This window comes from Macaca thibetana, chromosome 19 (genome assembly GCF_024542745.1).
Source record: "Macaca thibetana thibetana isolate TM-01 chromosome 19, ASM2454274v1, whole genome shotgun sequence".
Classification (NCBI taxonomy): domain Eukaryota; kingdom Metazoa; phylum Chordata; class Mammalia; order Primates; family Cercopithecidae; genus Macaca; species Macaca thibetana.
Window position 1 is genome coordinate 50,372,681 of NC_065596.1, and position 26,790 is coordinate 50,399,470.

The window sequence follows — 26,790 nt, forward strand, 5'->3', positions numbered from 1 at the left end:
ATATCATTAGTCCATAAATATGCAGTTTAGTTTTATTTGTCAAATAAAATAACCTGAGATTGAGCTGCCTAGCTGGAAGACACAGACATACATACGCCTGTCTCCTTGCCCTGCCGCCTCTCCCTGATGTTTGTAACACTGCAGGAAAGTTCTTTCCCCAAGTGTGTCCTACTCTCTCCCTTTCCTGGGAAGAATCATTCAGGCAGGTTTGCTTCCCTCTCCCTCCGGGGGAAGCCAGCTGACTGTCTAGGCTGTCATCGAGGCCATCGGCTCCAGCCCTCTGGGAAAGGAAGAGCTGGAATCCCCTTCCTTGCTTCCCTTATTTAACAGAGCCTCATTTCGATTTTATAAAAGGCTTGGAGTCTGTGGCAGGGTTAGAAGCTGGCTCTGCTCATTGTGGGGGTCTATGCCATGCTTCCCTGCAGGAACAGAGTAGGGAGGGCTCTGCTGCAGCCCAGCCTAAATTTTCTGTCATCACTGCGTCCCGCTGGGTGTGTGTAAACTGGCAGGGGTCCTGGGATGTGAGCAGGAAGGCAGGTGGGACACATCCCCCAAGGGAAAGAACTTCCCAGTGTAGGGTGAAGACCAGCTCCGTGTGCCCTGTGTTCATCTGGTGGGAGAGGCCTGGGTGCAGATGCGCACTTAGGTTCTGACTGGTTTAGTGGGCCATGTATCCTGAGTTAGGTGTTGCAGTGGAACAGGGAGGATGGGCTGGTGGGAGCCAGGGCTCTTGATTAGTAGGCATGGTTGGGTGACACGGCCCTGCCTCTTCACAAAGCTGCCTGCACTTCCTGAATCTCTGAAGACTTGAAGTTTTATCTATCTTGGGTGTAGCTCAGCCAGAGCAGAATATATGACCTGATGTGAACTTTAGCAGTTGTTGGTAATTTTTTAAAAATTTTTTCAATTTTTAATTTTTATGGATGCATGGTAGGTGTATATATTTATGGGGTACATGAAATATTTTGATACAGGCATACCATGTGTAATACATCCAGGTAAATATGGTATCTATCCCCTCAAGTATTTATCCTTTGTGTTTCAGACAATTAGATTATACTCTTAGTTATTTTTAAACAAATAATTAAATTATTTTTTACTATTTTCACCCTGTTGTGCTAACAAATACTAGGTCTTATTTGTTTAAGTTGTTGGACTATATATATACACACACACACACACACACATATATATGTATTTGAGATAGGGTCTCACTCTGTCACTCAGGCTGGACTGCATTGGCACAATCTCGGCTCATTGTAATCTCAACTTCTCAGGCTTAAGCGATCCTCCCATCTCAGCCTCCCGACTAGCTGGGACTACAGGTGCATGCCACTGTGCCCATCCATTTTTTTTTTTTGTATTTATGGTAAAGGTAGGGTTTCTCCATGTTGCTCAGACTGGTCTCAAACTCCACGCCACCACGCCCGGCCTGTTGGTAATATTTTAAGCAGAGATATTAAAGACAGCGTATCCTGTCAACAGATAACACCACCAAGACTCAGTATATTAAGTCTGAACTTTGTCTCAGAATGTCTGTCTGTTCTTTTGCAAATAGGACCTTGACTTCCAAATTAATATTTGCTTTGTAAGACTCAGAAACAGCTCCGTCAGGGGAGACTGAGGGATGTGATGGTGAATGGAGAGGGTCTTAGGTGAACCCAGCAGCCTTCTCATGCTCACCCCTCAAAACCCAAAGGCTTTTCAGGTCAGGTGTTGGAATGAGAATTTTGCTTGTGCTATCCTTATACGTTCAGCTTTCACTTCCTCTTGGATCCTTCTAGTGACTATGATAAAATCATCATAGATTTTAGACTAGTAAGTTCCCAGCACCCTCTAAAATTCAAAGGCCAGGAACAGAGCAGGGAGGGCTCTGCTATACCCCAGCCTGCATTTCATGATGTCACTGCATCCAGATGGGTGTGTGTAAGCTGGCAGGAGTCCTGGAATGTGAGCAGGTAGGCAGGAGGGACGCATTCCCTCAGGGAAAAGAACTTCCCAGCGTAGGACGAAGGCTGGCCCCATGTTCCCCATTTCCATCTGGCGATGAGTTGGAGAGGCCTTGGGTGCAGGTGTACATAATATACTTTAATACATAAATAAGCCATGGTGTTCAGTTAATATGATTGTTTCTTATTCCACCTCTGCGTGATATGTGTGTCCATAGATGCCATGTTTTATTAAACTAACTGGTGTTATATTTTTGAGAAGGAATTTTGTGATGTAATGAAATTCAAAGTTGTATCTTTCCCATCGCAATATTCTCTCTGCAATGTCCTTCAGAGGCCTAATTCTTTTGTGCTACAAACAGAGAGAAGAGATACCCTCAACTGAGAAATCAGTTTTCTTTTCTTTTTTTTTTGAGATGGAGTTTTGCTCTTGTTGGCCAGGCTGGGGTGCAATGGTGCGATCTTGGCTCAGTGCAACCTCCACCTCTCGGGCTCAAGTGATTCTCCTGCCTCAGCCTCCTGAGTAGCTGGGATGACGGGAGCATGCCAGTGCACCTGGCTAATTTTTTGTATTTGTAGTAGAGACAGGATTTCACCATGTTGGCCAGGTGGGTCTCGAACTCCTGACCTCAGATGATCTACCCACCTCAGCCTCCCAAAGTGCTGGGATTACAGGCATGAGCCACCATGCCTGTAAGGCCGAGAAATCAGTCTTCTAAGGAACCTAGAAGAAAAACAAGGAATTAGAATAATTATAAAAAGTGGAAAAAAGAACAGGGTTGTACCAAGTCAAGCTTTCCCAATAAGCTAACCACGAGATGCGTAGAAGTGTTAAACATCAACTCTGGGCCAAGTGGTTGGTTTGAATCAGGGAAGTTTTGCAGCAGTGGCTGCCTTGAAGTTTGATAGGAGCAGAATGATTCTGACATGATTTGTAGGGATGGTCTTCTGGACATGGGAGGGGCTGGCTTTCCCATTGCAAATCTCCCATGAAATCTTACCCTTTTGGTGTCCTTGGGAGTTTCATCTTTTTCAGTGATGGTCATTTTCTTGGTGCCAAGATACTGTTTTTGTGCTCGAGCACTTGTCAGAAATTGTGACATAAGACAGAAACTTACATGACTCGCCATGAACAAAAAGGAATGTGTCTTGTTAGCAGCACAGGCAGGATACACAGCCCAGACCGGCAGCTTTTATTGCTTTTGCAAAGGAGAAGAAAATATCATCCAGTTCAATGATGCTCTATCTTTGAAGAAATAGGCAAGATTTATCCTGAAGCACCAGAACAGTGGGTTTCTGATGACCCTCTCCCATTGGCCTCTAGACATGGATGGTCTCAGGGTGTGCTCATCCTTCTGGGGTGGTGCCCGGGCAGGCTGTCTGCATGCAGGTGAAATAAACAGCCCCCAGCACTTTGCTTGGTCACAGGAAACATGCTGGGTGTCGGAGCCACAGCCAAGCGTTGTCCAAGGTACAGACACATCCCCAGCGTAGCCCCACTCAACGAAACCCCTTTCAAGGCCAGGTCTACCCCTGTGAGTTCTTTCCTCTTGGCTTAAACAGGTCTTGTACACCTTAAGCGTTCAAGAGATGGGGCTGTCAGTGTCGGTCAGACAGATGGGCTGTACTCAAATGATCTGGTGTTCATTTCATCATTTCTCCGTTGACACAACTGAGAACGTTTTTCCTCAAATGCTTAGTTCAGATTCGGCTGTTGCACAGTGGGTTTGCCTGTCGTGAAAGCAGCTAGATAAAAGTTGCATGACAAGTATTTTAAAAGACAGGTGTGGACAATAAGGAAAAGTGCAGTGAAAGGTTTAAAACATAGAAACTCTGTGGTCTGGGTTTGTCTTCCTAAGGCCCCTCGAGCAAACAGAGCCCTGTTCTTCTTCCCCCAGTTGACAAAGTGCCCTTTCCTGGGTGTGGGGGTAAAAAGACGTCACCAGCCCTGCTGTCCCTGTAGGTCACAGCTCAGGCCTGACATCAGCAGAGAGAACAGAAGGGTCACCTCCCCGGAGAAGGAAGGAGCTTTGCCTTTGAACGATGCATTTAAAGCATTTATAAAACATCCTTCAACTTCTTCCAGGAACAAAAGTTTTAAATGAAGGAAAGAGCCTCAGCTATTTCAAGGTCTTGGATTCTTTCCCTTTCTGGCATTTGTGAGCAGCCGTGCAGATTTCTTCCTCCAGAAATGGAGGAAGACTGATTTAGCAAGTTTGCAAAGAACCCACTTGTGTGAAACACCTTCCCTCCTGCTTTAAGGTGAAACTCCTCTTTCTAGGAGGAAAGCAGATAGAGGTCTAGGTCTGGATTGCGTTGGTCCTAGCATTTGTCACAGCGTTCTACTGAATTAGTGACTCAGTGCAGCAGTCACTTAAAAAAGAGACCCAGTTCAAATAGAGGGGCCCAAATCTTTGCTGCTTTTGCTCGAGAGTCTCACGGGGTCCCTGTCAATTTCTATTAACCCATGGCAGCTCCAGGAGGAGCACTCAATTCATGGTTTGTGTAGGTGGCTCTCTATTGGTCACACAGAGAACTCCTTGAGAGCGGGACAGCATCTTATTTTAGCATTTCCAGCCAATGGCTAGAGTGCTGGGCAACAAAAGGTGCCCAGTCAATGCTGATTGATTATTCGATCCACATTTAATTGACTGCCTCGCCCCCACTCGTCCACTCACAAAATAAGACCATGCAAAGGTGTGGTAGGAAATGTTCTGATGGTCAAGTTTTAACAACATGAAGTGTAGAGTCTCCACGAGAACATCTGTGGATTTTTTATGGTTTCTGAACGAGTTTCCCATGACCGTGCTGCTGTACATGCCTTCATTCAGATTTTGAACTTAAGGACCACCTGCTCTACAAAGTCCTATCTGTGTCCCGCAGGTCGGACCTGTATGCACAGGACACACAGACCTTAGAGACATGACACTCCTGGTGGCATCTGTAGGAAGGAGGTTGGGAGGAAGGACTGGCAGGAATTGCTGCGCACCTCTAACCGGAGTCATGAGGGCTGGTCTGAAAACAGAGGTGTGGATGGCTGGAGGAAGTGGGTGAGAGCAGCTTGTGTCTGTTGCAGAGGGAAGGAAAGGGGCACTTCCTTTTGGAAAGACAACTGGTGTGATTCAGGGAGAGGCGAAGTCGACAGAACAATGCCAAAAAACCTTCTTGATGACTGAATTCCAGGATCACAGCCCCTGCTTTCCATGACAGGGTCAACCAAGGCTATGGTCTTGTGTGCACCCGTCAATTAAAGCAGGAGGGAAGTTTCAAAGCAAAGTCACTCCAGTAAAAATTTAAAGCCCTGGGCTGACTTTAAGGATGCACGTGAAATCATGACAAAACAAGGATTCTATTTTATTTTATTTTCCATGGGCTAAATTATCTCAGTTCTTGGTGCATAAGTGTTTTGAGATAGCATCATTTTTCCCCCCTAAAGATAAATCCTGGAGACACAGGGGACTTCTCTTGAGGACGGATGCTCAGATCAATCAGGAGAAGCCAGGCGGGAAGGAGGGCCCAAGACAAAGGGCCTTGCCTGGAACTCTGCAGCAGGGTTAGGGCGCGTGTGAGCCACCCGTTGCATTTCTGTTTGTGGTTTTCATCAAGGTTCCCTCTTCTGTGACAGGTAACGTCATTGCACGTACACAATTTAAGACAGAGCATCTGGTGCTTCTTGGACCTTCAAGCAAGTGTCACATCTCAGGTGAACCTTGGCAGTTTTTAGGTGAACAAAGTAATCAAAGCAAAAATGTCAACTAATAATAATGATGATGATGATGATATCAGAAGAATGTCCAATGCCATGGTTGGATTCCCAGAGGGCAGCATCTGCTCATGCCGTCAACAATGTGGTGCCATTTCAATCATTCTTTTTGTCCCAATGACAGAAAAAAAATAGAAAAAAAAAAAAAAAAGAAAGAAAGACAAAGGCACCATGAACTGTCTATCCTCTTGGTAATACACCTGTAAATAAAACATGTCAATGTCTACACACAATGTACATTTATGCAGAATCCCATCCTCTCTGTGCTTCTATAGTTACCAAGTAAAAGTCCTTCTAAGCCTAAGAAATGACAGTATTAATTCAGTCTTGGGGTGTGGGGGGAAAGGTGGACTATCTTCAAATAAAAAAGGCGAGGCTAATGAAGTGGCATCCACGGGGGACTGGGAAAACAAGAGGCTTCTTGTGGGAAAGTAATTATGTCTTCATTGACCCTCCTGGGGTACCCCCAGTGGCGGGGACTCTGCCTCGTGGTGTGACATCTCCTTTCGGGATGAGCTGCCCGTCACCTCTAGAAGCCCCCCTTCTCCACGGATGCGTTTTCTAATCAGTTCACATGATTGAGCCTCCAGCAAGTGATGCTTTACTTAATTCCTTTCCGCCTGTAGGGTGTGAGGTTCGGAGGCCTCTCGTCAAAACTTTGGAGGGCTCTGTCAGTTTGAAAAGAACATGACCTTTAAATTGTATCAGTATGTTTGCTGGTGCATAAGGGAGAGGAAAGGTTCGTCCTGATGGAAAACCACTCAGAAGCCAAGGAGTAATTCAGAGGGAACCAGCCCAGGAAGGTAATTCGTTTATACGTAATTTGCTAAGTGGGGCGAGAATGGGGTCATGTACCTGCCGGGAGAGAAAGGCCTTAAGGTTTGGGTCTGGGGACATTTAGCCCATCTTAGGGTATTTTGCTTTCCATCGCTTCTCACCTCTGAGCTACAGATATTGCTCCACTGTTCTTAGAACAAGTAAGTCAGTTTACTCCTGTGACTGCAATTGAGGGGCCGATTTTCAGAAAGATTCTACTTACACAACTGTCAGCCCTGGAGTTGAATCATTGACTCCTCCAGAGAAATTAGCCAGGTCTGGTCTGATACTGTGTGACGCAAGTAGGAACATGAGGACTGATTTTGAGGTTTATCAAAAAGCTGCTTTTTAGAGATAAAGCGTCTATTCTGATTTTATTTCATAAGTCTTATTAGAATAAAGAGAATTCGAGAAGCCCATCTGTTTCATGCACGCCCCCGTGCACACACACACCCCCATCCCCACACTTTTTATTTGTGTATTGTGTATAGTTTTTATTGTGTTTACTTGTGTAATTTTTTTAAAAGTTATATTACTTCGAATTTAGAGGGCCTTTAACGATGACCCTTTGTGTCAAGAATTTGTTCCTACCTCTTTTTGCTAGTTAAAATATTTGGATTTATAAATGCAGAAGAAAATAGAGGCTAAGATACCGAACATTTCCCGGTTTAAGGAGGGGACCAAAAATAGCAATTTGAGCTTGGAGCAGACGTATACTTATTTTATTTTATTTTTTTTAAGTTGTAGCATCTTTATCTTTCAGAATCAAGAAAGCTGCCCACAGTGTCATTCTTCAGCTGAGAAAAAAGAGAGATGACTAACTCCTCGGACTGGAGTGAGGACTCACAGAGGTGGCAGGACACTGACCACCTATGTCTCCATTTCCTGGGCTGTCACACTGGGGTAGAACATCTCACTCTCCCATGGAGGATTATGTTATTTTTGGAGATTAATAATTTTGGAGGAAGAAAGGTGGCTTCCTCAAAAGGAAGTCACACGAAGAAGCAACTTACATGGTGGTCTCTTTATATAAACATATTGTTACTAGACAATGTATTTGTTCTCTGTGGCAGGAAAGAGCAATGAGCAGGCTCCTGACTCTAGGCCCCGTTTATCCTCACGTTGTGAAGCATAATCATTTGTCAGCTTAGGTGAAGCCCCTGTGCCCGGCTGCAAACCACGGTGCTGTGAAGTATTGACTGAGTCCGGGTGCCTAATGCAAAATGCAAAATAGGAATTGAAACATACTTGATGGAATTAAAACATTAGTATTGGCTTTCAGCTCTCGGTCCTCTAGCTCCTGTAATAAATGCAGGGCATCTTAAAAACAAAACCCAACAAACCAGCAGAAAACAGCCGGGCGCCTTTGCAAGGCAGGAGAGGCACAGAACCTCGCTGCAAGATTTGCGAATTGATTTTCTCCAGTGTGGACTCAGGCAACTGTTTCATCTCTAACTTTGACATATACTTTTCATTTATTTTAAGTAGAATGATCTTATTTTTACCATGGGTATAGGAAGACACTGTGACGTGCTAGATAAATGAAATAATCCTGATTACCACATTAAGCCATACGCAGGGAATCTTAAAAAGAAAGTGCTATAAAAATCTAACGTGGATACACTTACTCGAACATCAGTGTTTATCAGCATGTATATGCACTGGGCCTTCTCTGAAGCGGAGGTCACCACAGCATGGGATTTGGGGTCTGACCTTTGCCAAGGAAGTCCATAACGTATTTCATATGAGATACCTTCCTAGAGAAATGAATCTGGTTTTGGTCCCAGACAGGAATCCTGTCTTTCATCAAATAAGTTTAATATTCATCAATATGGCAGGAACCAATATGTATGGTTTTGCCTCTCTGCTCCTAGAGGTCTTTATTTAATCCTAAGTCTTGGGAATCTGAGTAAACTGTGATGACCAGGCCCTTATGCCCAATGGGATCCAGGAACAGTGTTTTAATCTTATTTCCTCAAGGATCTGTGGAGATCTGTGTTTGGGTTACAACCCTGTTGCTCTCCAAGGGGTAGCGTGCTTGGGCCAGGGAAGAAAAATGGCGCCCAAGGGTGGTCATGTTTGGGTTCCAGACATACCCACTCATTTAAACCTATGACATTTCTGGCAATCTTGATTGAAAGCAAAGACAGCCACAGAAGTATTTTCTAATGGGTTCTTTAGACTGTTCAAGGACCACACCATTCCCTTCTCCTGTCCTGGAGTTTCAGACATCTGTCTGGTGTGGAGGCACTGTTCCAATAAATCCTCTGTCCTTGGGAGATCAGAGGTGAAATGGGTTTGGGGAGAGGGTTCACGGACAGTGGGAACCTTCACCTGGCCCAAATCCATCGCCTCAGCCAGTAGTCCTTGATAGCAGAGCCCAAGGGAAGCCCACCATGTGCGTGCTCACCGGCTTCTGTTGTCTTGGGCTGGCCCGCAGGCAGCCACACCGGGCTTCAGGATGCCTTGTCCTGATGCAGCCCAAAGGTTGCTAGTTCTCTTTTATGTCATAAATCCCTGTGGCTTTGGTAGACCTCCCGTCTGAGGCGTCTTAGGACTATGCTGCTAGATTTGCTCTTTTGCATCGACAAGATATGCTTGGCCTTGGAGTTCCTTTCACTGCAGGCTTGAAACCCTGAGTTCCTGGGACTGCATCTGGCACCAAGCTCTCTCTCCCCAGAGTTCAACTCCAGGGTTATTGTGGGTGAGGCAGGCAGTGCCAGGAGGGAGGCCCTTTGAGCTCAGCCTACAGAGTTATCACCAGTTCCTCTAGTCTGAAGAGCTCAGAATAATTTCTGATGATTTCCCCCAAGGAGTGGGGGTGGTGTGGTTAATAATATTGCAGTGGGCACAGCAGGTTTTGGGTGGAGAGAAAGCAGCTGGGCCTACTGAGTAGGGAATTTTATTCTGGGGTCTGAAACTTTCCGGAAACTTGGGCCAGGTTGGATGAGGTAACTCCATGACTCTCCAGACACATTTTGAGTGAATTGGTTTCAGCTTTCACAAAATGCTAATGTTGATATTGTTTACGTCTGGTCGCATTGTTTTTCACTTTAAAATTACAGCTTTAGTACATCAAGCTAATTTCATAATACTGTATTAACTTAATATTCCATAAATCACACATGTCAGATTGCATTGTTACGGATGTGCAAAACCCAAATTTACTATTCAGACTCTCCAAACACATGTATTCATAATTTGCTCCAGCAAGCCCCGTGCTGCCATATAGGGTTAAAGAATTATACATTCCAATGCTAGGCACAGATCACACCTCTCTCTCTCTCTCCCTGCAATTGTTCTCCATACAAATTGAAACAATATATTTCCAGCTATTTTCATAGTTGTAATTACTAGCAAAAATCGTAATACCGTGAACATATTTTAAACACCTGCACTTTTGGTCCAATTCATTTTTTTTGTAAGCTGAGTGTTCTCATTTGAATAAGGTTGAGAAAGCTCACTGGTGGTAGGAATGGCAGGGTATTTTTTTTTCCCCTGGGGAAAATGATAACTTTTGACTTGGAAGGAGAGATAAAGAGACTAGCAGAGGGAACTCAGCTTGTACCTTCTCCTCTCCCTTCATCCCTTTTCTCTCCTCTCATCCTCTCTTTTTCTCTCCTCTCTCTGTGCCTGTCTCCCCACCACCTCTGACTCTCTCTTTCTTTTTTCACCTTGGCAAGAAGAATTTAATTTCAGCCTATTTGGCTTTTACGTGGTCCCTGGTCCTCTTGCAAGGGTACAAAGTCTCTGTTTAGCCCGGCTTGCTGGTTCCAGGGAACAAAGGCATGCTGTCAGTGGGGGAAATGGTGGTGGGCTGGGGCATGGAGGAGCCTCTGTAGGTTTTTAAGCACACACTGTCTAATCGGGCTCTGACAAGTCCATTGTAAATCAAAGGTCTGGTAAGTGGGGATGCCAGAAATGTTTGATCTCCTTCCAAGCCTTGAAACAACTTGCTTATTTTTTCTGCAGTTTGGCTCCTCACTAAAATAAAACATTGCGAGATGAATGTTCTGACGGGTCATTGTGTGTCAAGCTGTCACTCTGTAATGGTTACATATTTCAGCTGGATTGAGGTGGTGCTGGTTGGGGGAGGTTTGGGGGAAAGAGAGAGGGAGAGAGGGAGGCTAAGAAAGGAGACAAAGAATAACAAGATTTCTGCTTTCTCCTTGTGGCTGATCTTCATTTAAACCAAACACTTGTCATGTTCAGGGGAAGTTTTATAAATTTTTAATGATATTGGGTACAACTGGTGCTTTGAAATTTGCTGTACTTTAATTTTTTCTTCGTTAGCAAAGGTTCACTAATGCATTGAAGTGCTAAGAGCGTATCCTGGGGATGCCACGATAATTGTGTTGTTAATAATATTGTGGCACTAGTAATGTTCTCCTGGTAATCAAGGCATGAGATTTTTTTTTAATATATTCAGTTATTACACTGCATCTCGTACAAATCATGTCAATTACAATTGCCAGCCTGTGACAGTTAAAATAATTGTATACGTTTTCTAGAATTTTCCATTGGCTTGGCTAATCAAGCTAAAAAAAAATCAACACATTATTTGCATTAATTTTGTTTCTAGTCTATTTCCACTCCTAAATCATTTGTCCATCTACTTCAAAAGGCAGAACAGTAAGTATTTTAATAATAAATATACAAACACATTCACACCAACCTAATTTAGGAATACTCCTATAGGTCTGGCAAGACAGAATCATCTGGTAGGAATGTTTTGTGTGACTGGGTTTATGACTTTAACTAGTGTGCATGCATGCTGATATTGAGTTCACTTGGGATATGTGGATTCTATGTTTATATAGACCGATCTTGTAAGAACATTCATTTTAGCATTTGCTATTTCTGTATTCCGTCCGTAGTTCTGTCTAGGTCAGGAAAATTGCATGATTTTGGTCTTTCCTTTTTGGCTTCACTGAAATAGCTCGATATTCCTCTGCACCAGGAAATGATGTATGTAATACTTTGCAGAACGACACTGCAAATTTGCAGCTCAAACACTAGTCTACTTCTGTGAGCTCTACCTCCTGACCGGCACTGAAGGTTTCTTTATTTGGAACTAAAGTAGCTAAACACTCAAAAAGTACTGAACATGCGAAGCCGACTGCACACGGAATCCCCTGCGGTGTCTCAGCAAATTTCTCCATAGCCTGGGCTCTCTCTCTCTCCTTCACCCAGCGTCCCTCTCCCCATCACCACTGAGAACAGGGAGGGTTTTGGTTGCATACAGTCACGTTGAATGAGGACTCCAGGGTGCACAGGAGAAGGGGAGGAGGGGCTGGAAGACTCTCTGGGGAAACTTGTCCTGCCTGGCTGCCATGGCGTGGGGACAGCGGGTCAGGGTACCTCTCAGGCAGACCCTGAAGAGTGAGCTGCCTGGCCTGTTTTAGCCGCGAAAAAGCGAGGCTTGGAAAACAAGCAGGGAATGTAGCAATTTCTCAAGGGACCCTTGAACAAGAAGGAGCAGCATTCTTGCAAAACCACAGTAGCAGAGGGTTGGAGCAATGACAGGTGGACATGCTAGAATTATCCGAGAAATTATCCGGCACCTTGGTGATATTATTTGGAGAATTATAAAAAAGCGCCCCAGTTCCTGAGGCCCTCTTCACCCCCTCCACCACCATCCTCCCTCTACACTGTGCTGTCCATGGCATCTAGATTTTGCATGAGGATCAGTGGCTACAGGTTATGGGGGTCAGGGCAACAAAATATTTTTTCCCTTTTTTAATGCAATCATATTCTCTTAAACATGGCTTGAACAAATCATCTCTCAAAACGTAGAATTTATTTCTCAACTTTGCCTGGAGGTACAGCAGCAAGAACAGATTTTTTCCCTCTCTCTAGCCCTTTGAGTCCTGACCATACAGAATGGATGGCTTTAGAACTGTACACGGACAGGAAAATCAATGCGTCATACCAGGAGGCTTCAGGGGTTAGGTTCCCATGTCCATGTCAACAAGGCTATTGGTTTTTTTAATGCTCCAAAGTTATCACTTCCCGGCTGCTAGAGCCACCGCTGTGACTTGTGTGGTCAAACCTTAACAAAAGAATTTCCCTTTGCCCACCACTCGGTGGCATGGAATTTAATTATTGCACAGAGAGAATTTTTCCAAGTATGACAATCTAAAACAAACAAGTAGGCCCCCGACCACAGACGTTCCCAGGGCAACTGGCTGGTGTGTTACAGCTGGGATCAGGGATCTTGCTGGGGGCCGGGGTACCACATTTGTATCAAGCCTCAGCTCTGCAGCAGGATGGCAGGCGACTGGCGAGGTCTCTGCTATCTCTGGATGCTCTGGGGATGCAGGTTGCTGGAAGAAAAGGACAACATGGCCTTCTTCAGGAGGGTCACCTTGCAATCAGTCAGAATTGGGGGTGGCAGACAGCTAGGACGGTGGGCATCTCTCCTGCTTTGAGCTCAATGGTCTATTTAAGGAGGTTTAATTTGTCGGTAGAATTACGAGCTCTCAGGTGACGACCATGTTCCTTCAATTAACACTTACTGTCATTAGATTTTAACGCGAGTATCCGAAAGGCCTTGGCTAAATCTTTGTGATTTAATCATCCCAACAACTGCATTTGGTTTACTGGGGAGTCCTTGCGCCCTGACGGTAGCCCTATATGAAGACCTAGAATTTCTCAGATTGACCGAGTTTGCAGCCGCCCTGGATCCAGACCCCTGCTGAGCTGCCTGGCCAGGCAGAGACCCTGTGCCCTCCTAAATCGGCCCTTTGCTCTGGTTTTCATTCTCTGCGCCCCTCCCCCAGCCGCCTTTCCCTGGGCTGTCCTGTCGGCGGTGACACAGTGCCAACGCCACAGTGCTGGAGACCGCAGTGAGCATTGCTCACTCGCAGCGGGCGGATGAAAAGGCAGTGCAGATGTAATTTGTTTTCAATGGCTGTTTCAAAAGAATAATTGTGGTGACATTGCGGGATCAATATTATAGATTTTTGTTTTCAAGTACACTGTATGTGTGGTGCTAAGGGGAGGCAGGAAATACAACGCTGCAGCCTGAATACAATAAAAATGGATTGAGGTCTGCGGGTATTTGTCGGCTGCTAGCCATCACGGGTTTGGGACATCATTGGTGGGATTACCGAGTTTGTCCTTCGGGTTGGTATTTCATGGCGAGTGGTGTGCACATTTCCTGTAGTTTTCCTTTTTGGCTTCTTTTGGGACTTGTTTCCTGAATCCGTGTGAAGCAATCCGAGAGGAGCTTCCAAAATCAGAGCCTTGGCTTTGCCCGCTAACAAGTGGAGGTGGCCGGGGGTGGTGTGCTGGAGAAGGTGTGTGATGATCTGTGGAAGGGGCTGGACAGTTTCAGGAGAAAACGATAGCTTCTAGTCCAGATTCGGGGTAGGATGACTCCGGAAGCGATCTATTTCCTCCAGCTCCTCCTGCGCAGCCTCCAAAACGCAGGCCACCTCAGGAGCGTCTGTGGGTCCCGGATTGAGACAGGGACTTGCTGATGGTGGCAACAAGTCCCCAGGCATCCCTTGGACCGCTTTAGATGGCAGCCTCATCCTTGGGCAGGACAGCAAGCTCTTGAGAAAAACACTCTGCTCAGAAAGCTTGTCTGAACACCAAGATTGTCACTTTAAAATCCTAAGAACACCAGAGGAGGTGATGAGGACCTCCTGAGTTAAGGCAGGTTCCCTGACTCGGGGTAACTGCACAAAAGTGTAGATCCCAGGGTGAAAATTATGTGAACAAAGAATTAGTAATAAAGCTGAATAAATGTAATGAGATGTGAAAGAGAGCATGGTGAGCGCTTTCCCCCCTGTCTTTTGTAATTAGCCCTTGAAAGAAATGGAAATCCTGGCAAAATACCTTTCTAGTCACTGGCTTCAAATTGTAAGTGAAAATGATTTGTTTTGGGGTGAGAGACTTGCTAGGCAGGGAGCAGGATTTCTACCTGACATCCAGAAGGATACCCAGAATGTGACAGCTGGAACATCTGGCCCAAATGACACAGTTGACAGATGGGGAAACTGAGGCACGCCATTTCTAGGGACCTGCCTGGTCTTGCGGTGAGTTTGAAGAGACTGCATATTCTGACTTTCGACCCAAAGCTTCCCATGAACTTGGCTCTGGTTTGGGTGTATTTTGTTTGGAAAGCACAATGTCTTTTGTTATTTGCTTTTCCTTTTTCTTTCTTTCTTTCATTCTTTTTATGTTTTAATTGAGGACAAATATAAAATTGGGCAAGTTCCACAGCAGTCCAGTTCTGGATTCTCTTGAAAAAATCAGACTATCTTAGCAACACAGGGCTCCTATCTTGCATGGCAGCATCTAGCCGGTGTGAAGTCCCTGCTGCCGGGTTTGGGCGAGATCCTCCCTCCCTTGCTCACCTTCAGCCTAAGAAGCATTTGAGCTTGTCAGTCCTATTCTAGAGTGCATTGCGGCATTTGTGAGACTGGACGGCTTTCCTGCTCTGAGACCTCTCTGGCACACTTGTGAATTTAGCATAGTGGTGAATATCAGGGGCACACTTCCCTCAGAGTTACTCTTATCTTGGTCCTATGGAGCATAGACTAGGATTAGTAAAATATGAACTGATTGGCACCCTAGGACCTCTAACACCCTATGTTAGCAAATGTGTGCCTGTGTGATGCAAACTCTCTGGAAGAAATAAAAACCAAACCACCTACACATTTCAAAATAGCCAGATGTTTACATTCACACTTCCTGAAGATTTAAAGCCATAAACATTCGCTGAGCTCCTGGCTTGAGGTTTAGGCAAGAGAGAACGCCTTCTCTCAAGGAGTTCACAGTCTAACGGGAGAAAACATAGATGCATTAATTACCTAAGATGTAAACTCAGGACTTGTTCACTGAGGTCCTGCTGTGTCCTAGCCCCTTCAACTACCTTTTAAGTCACTAGGCAAGGAAAATACCCACAAAAGACAGAGTATGGTGAGAAAGGCTGTATTTATGTGTTGAGGCGTTTAAGTCTGGGTTAGGGGAATTAACATCTTAGTCACTAATTTAACAGCTATTTTTTGTCATCTGTGAGTGGGGCATGGTACAATTGCTAGAACTATAATGGTGAGCAAAACAGACATTAATCCAACAGTAGCACAAAAATTCAAACTCCTAAGTGCTATGAAGGAAGATTATGCTGTGATATGCTATGAGTCCACATAACAGAGAATCTAACCAAATCTGGGGAGTATCAAAGGCTTCTCTGAAGAAGACATTTGGTCTGAAGGTTAGATAAAGAATAGAGATTACGAGAGCTTTCTACACAGAAGAATCAGGATGTTCAAAGGCCCTGGGGCAGGAGAAAGCCTGTCATACCCAGGCAACTCAAAGAAGGCCAGTGCAAACTGGGACAGAGAGCATGGAAGGAAGTGGTGTGGGGAGAGGAGCTGCAGAGGTATACTGGTGGATGCCAGACCAAACAGGACTCTAAGGCCCAGAGTAAGACACTTGGTCTTTGTCCTCAGAGGAACAGAACACAGGAAGGGTTTTGGAGTGTGTGTGTGTGTGTGTGTGTGTGTGTGTGTGTGTGTATACATATGGCAACACAAACAGATCTGTCTTTTAAAATAAGTGTTTATCCTAAGTCAGGTTTCCAAGAAGTCAGATACTGAGCCTCTGAAATTTGTGTAGAGGGTTCCCTGGGGAATGCTTTTAGGAGCAACAGCTGCGAAGAGTCAGAAAAGCAAGATTGGGCACAAGGAGAAGTTGCACCATCATAAAGTTGCAGAAGAGGCCTCGACAAATGCTATGGTACATGCATTGGTATATGGTACATATCAACAAATGTATGGTATTAGCATGGCTCTGCAGAAATGTCCTGCCATGGAGTTTGGGGCTTTAAACCACCAGATCCCCATTGCACCAACCAGTCATTGGATGTGGGCTGCCCCTGGGGAGGAGATGTAACATTGAATAAGGCCATTCTCTTCAGCTAAGGACAATTTTCAAGGGGGAACTCAGTAAAGAGCTGCCAGCCACCAAGACTCTCAGGAGCTGGAGTGAGTGGCACACAGAGAACACTACAGTCCGCCCCTTGCATTATGTAGAACTACTTGTTTCATATAATAAATTTTATAAGCAGCTCCTCCAGGATCTCGGCTGGTTCTTTTTTTCAGGGGGGTACTTATAAGAGGAGAGTCATCGGGACAAACCACAATCCCACCCCTGCAGTTGGTCTTTGGGCCACATCTATTACTCATCATCTCTGCCTTCTGTCCTGCCAAGCCCTTTGCTTCTCCCCACGATTCTCTATATGTCTTATGTCATTATTTGCTCCTTATCCTTGGCTGACACTTCTATTGGTCTGAGCTGCTCAGCTGGTGCAGTGACCAAGCCCTCATCTCTAAAATGTATGGCTCTCTGGACACCATGCCCTTCTCAACATGGCTGTTGCAGTCATTCCATTTTCATGATAGGGCCCTGGTAACAAAGGGTGCCCTAGTGGAGCAGCTGGCTGCATCCATCATGTAACAACAACTCTATCTCCTCCTTTCCTTTCTTGCTAGACTCTCAGCATAAGAATCCTAAGTGAAGAAGGGACAGCTGTGGCTAAAAGTATAATGGGACTCTTGCCAAGTTCTCTGGTGGAAGAGTGCCTTGTCTGGGACTCAGAACCTCTAGATGCACAGGACCTGGAGTTACCAAGATACTAAGCACTAATTCTGTAAATGGATCAGTGGGAAGGATGGAAAGCAGGGCCACTCCTGCTTCTACCCTTTGGATACTGATCTTATGTATTCCACCTGTTGGGGATGCACAAACATACAATTTTCATTGCTTTGGAGTTTACACTGAGTTCTGGAGAAGGATGTCCTGTTCTTCCAGGATATCATCCTCAAGTTGGTGCTTGAGCTGAATCTTCAAAGGGCCATTCTATTGCTCTACCAAGTTGGCAGTTTCCTTTGTGTTGCGATAAGTGATAGAGCCAGTGTGTCTCATGGTCATATTTCCACTCTCATGGTCATATTTCCACTCTCACATCTTCCCTTGCTATAATGCAACATTGTGTGGGATCTAGTGTTGGTGTAAACTCTTGGATAGTAGTGCTAACTAAAGACTTGTGGCCAGGAAAGGCAAACTCAGATCCAGAGTATGTGAATTCCTGTCAATTTGAATCCCTACTTTTTCCAAGGTGGAAGGGATCCAGTGTAATCAAGTTGCCCCCAAGTGGATAAAGTCACATTAGGGCTTAACACATTGGTTTCTGTGGCTAGCAAGTTGGATATTTGGTGGTGCTAGGAGCTAGATTAGTCTTAGGGAATAGGGATTAATGGTACTGGGCCCATGCATAATGTTTGTGCTATCATGTCTTTGCTGCATTCATGTGGCCATTGTGCAAGCCCAAAGGCCAATGACAGAGACTAGCCCTATATCAACAAGCCAAGTCATTCTTTCTACTTGGCTGTTTACTGCTTCTTTTGTGATGAATGCTCCCTGATGGCATTACTGTGTAATACAAGGATCATCCCACTTATGCCTTCTCATAGACCCATTCATAATCCTCTCTTTCCCAGGTCTTTGTCTTCAGTCTTCCAGCTGTTCCATTTCCAGGGCTCTTGACCAACCAGCCAAGCCATTTGCTACTACCCATGACTCTATACGTATTCTTATGTCAGCCCACTTATTTTTCCATACAGAGTAAATTACCAGATTCACCACCTGAAGTTCAGCTATGGGGAAGAATTTTTCCCTAACTACCGTCTTTCAAAGCCGTCACTCTGTGGGACTGTATAGCATAGCAGGGGCCTGTTTGCAGCTTGTATTCACACACTGAGCTGAGAACCAAGATTAGCCTTTTTCTTTCTCCACAAGCTGATTATAAGGGTCACCAGGGTTCTGCAGGTGTTAACTGAGGAAGGAGGTGCTTCTGGATCAGTACTGTACTGGGTGTCATAGGGGTCTGGGCTACCAGCTCATGCAGCTTACCTGTGCCCTGTGGTCCTACTCATGCCAATTCTAGATCAAATTCTTCCCTATTACAATGGGTAAGTTCTACCTGACCTTATGACTTGGTGGCTCTGACAAAACCCAGTTCATGATGGAAAGCTCCTACTGGTTGGTAACTGGGTGGTAACTGGGCATTCTGTGGGCAGAAAATCTGTCTCTACAGGGCCCATAAGTGAACCATGAGTTGTTGTTGTTTTGTTTATTTTTATATGGTGCATAATTTCTTACTGCATAAATTCTGCATAGTTGTTTCCCACCTCAGTGACTCTGTGTCTGCTGGGCCATGAGGAATTTCCCAGATCCCGGTCCAGTTGCAGAGACCTCTCCTGATTGGTGCCCCTTTCAATGGAAGACACTCTTGTCACTCAGTATATGGATGGCTGCAATATTCTGAAATGTGGGAAAGCTGCCTCCAGAACACACAGAGGTGTAGCTGACAGAGTGAAATGTGAGATGCAGTGTGAAATGTGAGGTGTCCTTCCCTTCGGATGGGTTGCTCTGGTAAGTCCTTTTTTTTTTTTTTTGAGACAGAGTCTCTTTCTATCACCCATGCTCGAGTGCACTGGCATGATCTTGGCTCACTGCAACCTCCAGCTTCCAGGTTCAAGAGATTCTCATGCCTCAGCCTCTTGACTAATTGGGTCTACAGGCTATGTCACACCTGGCTAATTTTGTGTGTGTGTGTGTGTGTGTGTGTGTGTGTGTGTGTGTAGAGATGGGATTTCACCATGTTGGTCAGGCTGGTTTCAAACTCCTGGCCTCAAATGATCTGCCTGCCTTGGTCTCCCAAATTGCTGGGGTTACAGGCATGAGCCACCCCACCTGGTCCCTGATATGTCTTTGATCATTAGACCCTCAAAAACTTCATTGACTTGGCGGGTCTCTGAAATTTCTTACAGCTTATCTCCCGCCCTCTGGAGAGCATGCATCTCACCAAGGTTATCTACTGTCATCCTTCACGATCTATCTTGTTTTTGTAGGAATCAGACTGGTGAATTAATGTGATATGATGGGACCTACCACGCTTCCATCATATACATATTTTCTACATTGGATGGTGCAGGAACAACTTGAGAGACTTCCACTTGACCTACTGCGCCATCATGGTTCTTGCCCAAAGGTCCAAGGAGCCACTCTGGAGATCTGCCAAGTTCCAAGGATATCTATTTCGATGATACATTTTGGGGACTTGGAAATTACCATTAGGTGGACTTCCTCAGAGCTGGATCTGGGCCTGGATTCTATTTTTTCCCCAGCTCCTTCATGTGTACACTCAGGCCATTTTGCTAGGAAGCAAAATGAGGGTGAGTATTGGGGAGAAGCTGAAGATCTTGAATAGGAGAGGTTCAATTTGGTTCCCAGTCTGAGAAAGCTGCAGGAGATTTGATGAAGTAGCCTTGGGTTTCCCAACATGGAAGACATGCAGATGGTATTAAATAATATAGGATATTATATTTATACATTAAATCATAGTGAGTTACAAGGTAGGACAATTATTCCTTTTCCAATTCAACATGTTTGAATATTTGCTGTGGTTCCAAAATGGACAGGCTGAGGCCTGTTGCATGGGAGTTGGGACAAAAATAATTTTCCCATACAAATATGGCCTGGAAATTGATGGATTTTTATAGTATTGCCTTCCTCAAAGTCTGAAGGTGGAATTATTCTGTTGTCCTGATTCAAGAAATATAGAAGGACAGCTTTCTGCAGAGGAATTAATGGGCTTTTCCTGCAAGCTTATTTCTCCAGCTTACTCCCCACCTTAGATATGATGTCTCCACCTTCTTATCTTAAGCAACACATGTGACTGTGTGGGCTGTGAACACAGGGGAATCACTCGAATCTCACCAATCTAAAAATGAGGAAAAAGGGTGGCCCTATTTTGCCTTCTTGTTCTGAAAAATTTAATGTGTAAATTTAAATTAAATTTTAAAATTTAATCCTATGGAAGAACATACTTTCTAGGATTTAAACTGAATACGGAACTCCCTTGGGTCAGAATGCCCCTTCTAAAACTTGACATGTTCTCTTCCGGTCTCTTCAGTTACTTTGCTCAGCTTAGGGTAAGGCCAACTTTCATGGAACTCATTTTTATCATGCTGGAGATCAAAAGCGGAATAACCTTGGGATGTGGAATTTTCTGATAAACAATGTTGCCTTGTTTGGGACAAGAAATCATAAGATTGTGTGTTAGTTTTTGATTGCTGCTGTAACAAGTTCCCACCAACTCCGTGGCTTAGACAATACAAGTTTATCATCTTGCAGTTCTATTGGTTGAAATCTGACACAGGTACCACTGGACTAAAATCAAAGTGCCAGTAAGGCTGTGTTCCATTTGGAGGCTGTACTAGGCTGTTCTCACGTTGCTAATAAAGACATATCCAAGACTGGGTAATTTATAAAGGAAAGAGGCTTAATGGACTCACAGTTTTACATGGCTGGGGAGGCCACACAATCGTGGTAGAAGATGAAGGAAGAGAAAAGGCACATCTTACACGGCGGTAGGCAAGAGGGCAAGCATGTGCAGGGGAACTGCCCTTTATAAAACCATCAGGTTTCCTGAGACTTATTCACTATCAGGAGAACAACGTGGGAAAGACCTGCCCCCATAATTCAATTACCCCCAACTTGGTCCCTCCCAGTGACACGTGGAAATTATGGGAGTTACAGTTCAAGATTTGGGTGGGGACACAGCAAAACCATATCAGAGGCTCAAGTACAGAATTCATTTCTTTGAGTTTTCCAGCTTCTAGGGGCCACCATTTTGCCTTGACTGATGGCCCTTTTGTCTACCTTTAAAGCTAACAACGTTGCATCGCTCTGACACTTCATATTTTTCACTTTGATCAAAGCCAGGAAGAGTCTTTTTTTTTTTTTTTAAAGAATTTAAGTAGTAAGTTGGGGCCCTCTTGGATAATCCAGGGCAAACTCCCATCTCAAGTATTTACATTTTAATCACACTTGCAAAGTCCCTTTTGTCACGTGAATTAACAGAGTGCCAGGACCAAGCTTAGGGTGTGAACATTTTGATGGGGCCATTATTCTGCCTACCACAGATTGTGACATGTCAAAGTCATAAGGAACCTTAGATTCGAATTTCTGACCTCTCACTCATTTTCATTTTGGAGTTCCTTCCAAGGCACTCTTTTTTGTGTGTGTTTCTTTGAGATGGAGTCTTACTGTGTCACCCAGGTTGGAGTACAGCGGCATGATCTCGGCTCACTGCAACCTCTGCTTCCCAGGTTCAAGCAATTCTCCTGCCTCAGCCTCTGGAGTAGCTGGGATCACAGGCACCACCACCATGCCCAGCTAATTTTTGTCTTTTTAGTAGAGACAGGGTTTCGCCATGTTGGCCAGACTGGTCTTGAACTCCTGACCTCAGGTAATCCACCCACTTTGGCCTCCAAAGCACTGGTATTATAGGCGTGAGCCACCGTACTGAGCCCCAAGGCATTCTTAATAGATGTGCATCCATCCTCGGATTGAACATCTGCTCATAAGCTCATAGCAAGTTCACCGCTTCCATGAGGTATTCAACATCTTGTTGACTTCTTCAACATCTCTTAAGCTTTTTTTTTTTTTTTTTTTTAAATCAGGCTTGAGTCTGAAATTTTATAGAATGAACACAGCAAAAAGCTATCTGAATAGGACTTTTGATTGGCTCCACAGGACCACATCACAGACAATGCTATGTTTGCAGGCAGATTCTGCGTTTGCATTTGAATTTTTCCCACCAGACACTGGACACAAGAGGTGTCCTTTTGGTGATGAGCCGATACGGGTTGATTTAACCATCAGCTTTAAGTTGCTTCTTAGCCTTGTGCAAGCCAGAGAGTTGGTCAGTGTCCTGGTCACATGGTCCATTCATTTATTTACTTAGTCACAAATATTTACTGAACCACTGCTTTGTGTCAGGAATTGGTTTAGGTACCTGGAATCTGCAGTGAGCAAGGCAATGTCTTTTCCCTCATGGAGCTTCCATTCTAATACTGGGGGTGCGGTGAGAATTCATAAATCAGTCTATATTGAAGTATCTCAGAGAAATGAGTGCTAAGAAGAAAAACAAAGCAGAGTCGTGTGAAGGTGAACAGGAGAGAATGATGGGGTTCTTCTATGTGAGACGGCCATTCACAGCTCTACTCAATGCCACCTCCCCCAGAGAGGGCTTTCTGACCATCTCAGAATATTTTATCACAATTCTCCCGAACCTGAGATATTAACCAAACCTTGTTTCCATCCCTCGTTTTCTTACATGATCCTCCCTCCCTGACCCCCTGCCAGCCAAATTCCTTCAAGCTCAGGAGCTGTGGCATCCTGTTACCGTGCTTCAAGAGAATGTTGATAGAGCGGAACTGATACTTTCTAAAGTTTTTTTTTGGAGACAAGGTCTCACTCTGTCACCAGGACTGGAGTGCAGTGCTGTGATCATGGCTCACTGCAGCCTTGACCTCCTTGGCTCAAGCGATCCTCTCACTTTAGCCTCCCAAGTAGCTGGGATTACAGGTGTGTGCCACCATGCCCAATTATATTTTATGTATTTTTGTTTTTTTGAGACAAGGTCTCACTCTGTCACCCAGGCTGGAATGCAGTGGCATGATTTTGGCTCACTACAACCTCTGCCTCCTGAATTCAAGCGATTCTCCTGCCTCAGCTTCTTGAGTAGCTGGGATTACAGGCATGTCCAACTACACCTGGCTAATATACATAATTTTTGTATATTTAGTAGAGACAGGGTTTCACCATGTTGGCCAGGCTGGCCTCGGAACTTCTGACCTCAAGTGATCTGCCTGCGTTGGTATCCCAAAGTGCTGGAATTACAGGCATGAGCCACCACACCCAACCTCATTTTTATGTATTTTTATATTGTAAATACAAGGTCTTCCTCTGTTGCTCAGCCTGGTCTCAAACTCCTGGGCTCATACAGTCAAAAGCATTTTGATTTGTCAGGGCCAGGTTTTGTGGATAGTAGTCCTGAAGTGCTTAGGGCCTCACGTTTATGTCGCATGTTATAGTTACTGGAGAGGAGAACAGCCAATCTGTTGGGTCTCAGGTGAATGTTCCTTGGGGTGTGTAGGAGAGTGGGGAGGGGACAAAGAAGGTGGGGTATGTCCCCTTATGTCCATGACAATTATATGTGTTAGGTATCAGTACCTAAAATTATGGATAATGCTGAGGACAGGAATCACTTGCTGAAGGTTCCACAACCAGTACACGTCGTAGGTAGGACTATGATGCCATCTCTTTCTTGTCCCAAATCCATGACCCCTGATTCCAGCATGTCTTAACTTTCCCCTCACTGAGTGTCTGCAGAGAGTTTTGTTCCCAACCTTGGGTCCTGGGGGACCCCACGTGTCCCAGGTGCCTTAATAGAAATATCGGGGTTGATTTAAGCCAATGGGATCTGGCAAACAGAGACGATGGATTGGTCTCATTAGTTATCTCATCACCTAGAAAATCCTTCTGAGATGTTTCCTTTGGGCTGGTTAACTTCAAACACGAAGGAGCTCATTGAATAGGAAACAGCTGAATGTTTCCAATTTGGCATGTTCCCCCTGACTAGCCCAGGAACTGGGAGCTATGAGGCTACGCCCCCAGGGTCCCCCTGCCTGCTGACTTCACCAGTGTTGCTTGTATTGCTCCTTTGGTGGGAGGACAGATGCCTGCTACAAGCTGAGACAATCCTAGGTTGAATGCTTGCGTATTTGCATAATGGTCAGGGCAGTGCAAGACTTCGCTTCGAGGGAAAGTCTGTAATATAACCGGCTAAGCCTCCGAAAGCCTGCTGCAAACCTCTCTAATAAGGATCGAATCCCAGTGTGGCCGTCAAAACAGCTGGAAAAGTTGCAACCCCAGTCAAACGAGAAATTGGGCAAATATCTTGACACAGGAAAACGGCACGTGTACCCTGGTAGAAATTATACTTTTACAGTTATTTTTACATCCAAACATTACTCTTTGAGCGCTGTCATATTTTATGAAAACTTTTATTAACATTTCAAAATGACCTTACCGTCATGGTGGGACTGTCAGTCCCAGGAGCCGTAACCTATTTAAAACATTTTTATCTTTACAAACACAATAAAGTAAGCTGTCTTCCACAGATTTGTAGATCTCATTAGAGATACTTTTTAAGAAGGTAGTGCGTCTCTGGGGAAGATAATGACAGGTTGTAATCTTTGCATGCGAAGTTTTCAAACACGCACATTTTGTGCAAATGAATTATTTCATCTTTTTAGCATTGTCGTCACCAGATCTGCTTTGTAATTGCTCTGGTATTCAATGGGGATGGCTAGGGCTCTGGCTGCCCTGAATAGGGCAAGACACCTTGGATAGGATGAAACCGGTGTTCCCCATACAGTAGCTCTCCATTTGGCTTGGCCGTCGGAGGTGAGGTGAGGGCTCGAGCAGGACAGGGGCACAAGAAATCTCACGCAGACACCAGAGACAAAATGACCCTTTCCTCTGACTAAAGCCCACTTGGTCCTCTAGGTTGTAAATGAGGCTTTTCCCTTGGGGAGTGACTAGCTTAGGTGGCAGTCGAGGTGGGTAATATTTCAGAACTGCTGCTCCAAAGGGCCAGTGTCCTAAAGGCTTCCCTGCTTAAATGGTCTTTTTATGTAGCGAGATAATGCAGCTTGTGCATTGCTAAATCAGGCCTATTTTCTGAGGAATGGTTGCATTCACGGCACTTCTAATTTGTCAGGAGAAATGCAGACCATCTCTCCAGGAGTCTGCTTAAGAGGACATCATTTCTCCACGAGCTCTGCCTTGGGTCAATGTGCAGCACGGCTGGCACTCCAGCCCCTGTTGCTTCCACCTCCTGGGGTTGCTCTGATTTATTAGGATTAAACAAGCCATGTCCTCCTCCTGACTCAATCCTCAGGGTGAACATCCCCTCGTCCTTCCCCTGCTCTCTCGCCCCTTTCTCTTCTAAAGCCAAAAGACAGAAGAAGAGTCACTTTACAAATGTGGCCTCTGTCTTGTGGGAAATGTTGCCGATGAAGTTTCACTCTGCCGGGCTGTGATGGTGACGTAGGGGCACAGGTGGTCCCAGAGGAGGCCAGGGCGCTGGACAGGCAGGCTCTGGGAGTGGCAAGCGGCTGTCTTTCTGGTCCTCTGATTGTGAGATGACAGTCAGACCACAGGGTTTTGGAATGCCAGAGGCGAAGCCAAAGCCGTTGGTAATTGACTGCTGTTCCTTTCGGTCAGTGTCAGAACGGGGGATAAAGCCCAAGTGAGTCACACTGCTGAATGCCCCCAAGTATTTATCTTACAATCATTTCAATTGCATTTCTCTTTGAGCTTCCTTCTTCTATGGATCTCACTTAAGGAAGCTCAGCTCTGGCTTGGCCTCCATATTAAAGCTTTTTGTTGGGTGTGGCTTTGTGGTAGTATTATTATTTATCTTATGAATCGTATAAATATGATCTGATTTCTACCTTGGGTCCACTCCCTGCCATCTTACCCCCTTATGCAGGGCTTTTGTTCTGAGGCCCTCCACCCCCACCCCACGCCAAGACCTCCTTCTGCAAAATGCATGTACTCCACACCTGACTGCAGGGGCAAGACCCTGATTTTGTCCCTTAGCAATTTGTCACTGCAGCTAAGTTACTCATCTCCCCTGTGGGCTAATAATGGGTCCACCTCCCAGGGCCATTGTGAAGACTGACCAAGTTAAAATACAACTCCAGGAATAGTGCTTGTCACATGGAAAGCCCTCAGGAAGCAGACGGCTCTGTTTCTGCTGTGAATTGCCTGGGCTCCCTGGGGGAGATCTCCACTGACTGCTTTGTCTGGGTGGCCCTGCCTTGCTCCCTGGTCTCTAGCAGGCTTCCCAGCCTGGCCATCCAAACAGCTGGAAAAGCTGCAACCCCAGACAGTGTTTCCAGCCGGGACCCCAGGAGTTTTCTCACCACTCAGGCTATTTCACAACAACCCCTGTGCATGTGAGCCCAGCCACAGGAGCAGGTCCCATGAGGACTGTGGAGCCGGGATGCAGGACGTAGGGCTAAGTGAAGGCTTCAGCTCCTCTGAGTTGAGAGCCACACCTGGCCGTGTCAAGCCTGCTTTCCTGAGAGGCCCCGTTTGGCTGAGGAATGAGTTCAGAGTCATCCTGCCCGGCAGCCGTGAGCTGTTGGCCTTTGTCCTGGGGGCAAATCAGGGTCTGGCTGCCTCAGATTCACAGCTTGGTGTGCAGAGCAGTGGAGCGTTCCTAGAGGAAAGCCTGTGGCCTGATGTGCTCTGAAGCTCATTTCTGCCTCAGTCTCTCCATTTGAATGATGCTTCTATATCTCTCTCTTTTTCTTTTTTCTTTGA

General features: G+C 45.3%; 1 protein-coding gene across 2 annotated transcripts in view; it reads right to left on the reverse strand.

Moving 5' to 3' along the window:
- PDCD5 (programmed cell death 5) overlaps positions 1–26,790 on the reverse strand; it is a 1,006,786-nt gene that overhangs the window by 613,937 nt on the left and 366,059 nt on the right. Inside the window, exon 1 of one of the 2 annotated variants that reach the window (XM_050771998.1) lies at positions 21,095–21,104. The exons of the other annotated variant lie outside the window; for it this stretch is intronic. The gene's annotated coding sequence lies outside the window, so the exon portion shown is untranslated. Of the gene's footprint in view, positions 1–21,094; positions 21,105–26,790 lie in introns of those variants that run through there. 2 annotated transcript variants of the gene reach the window in all.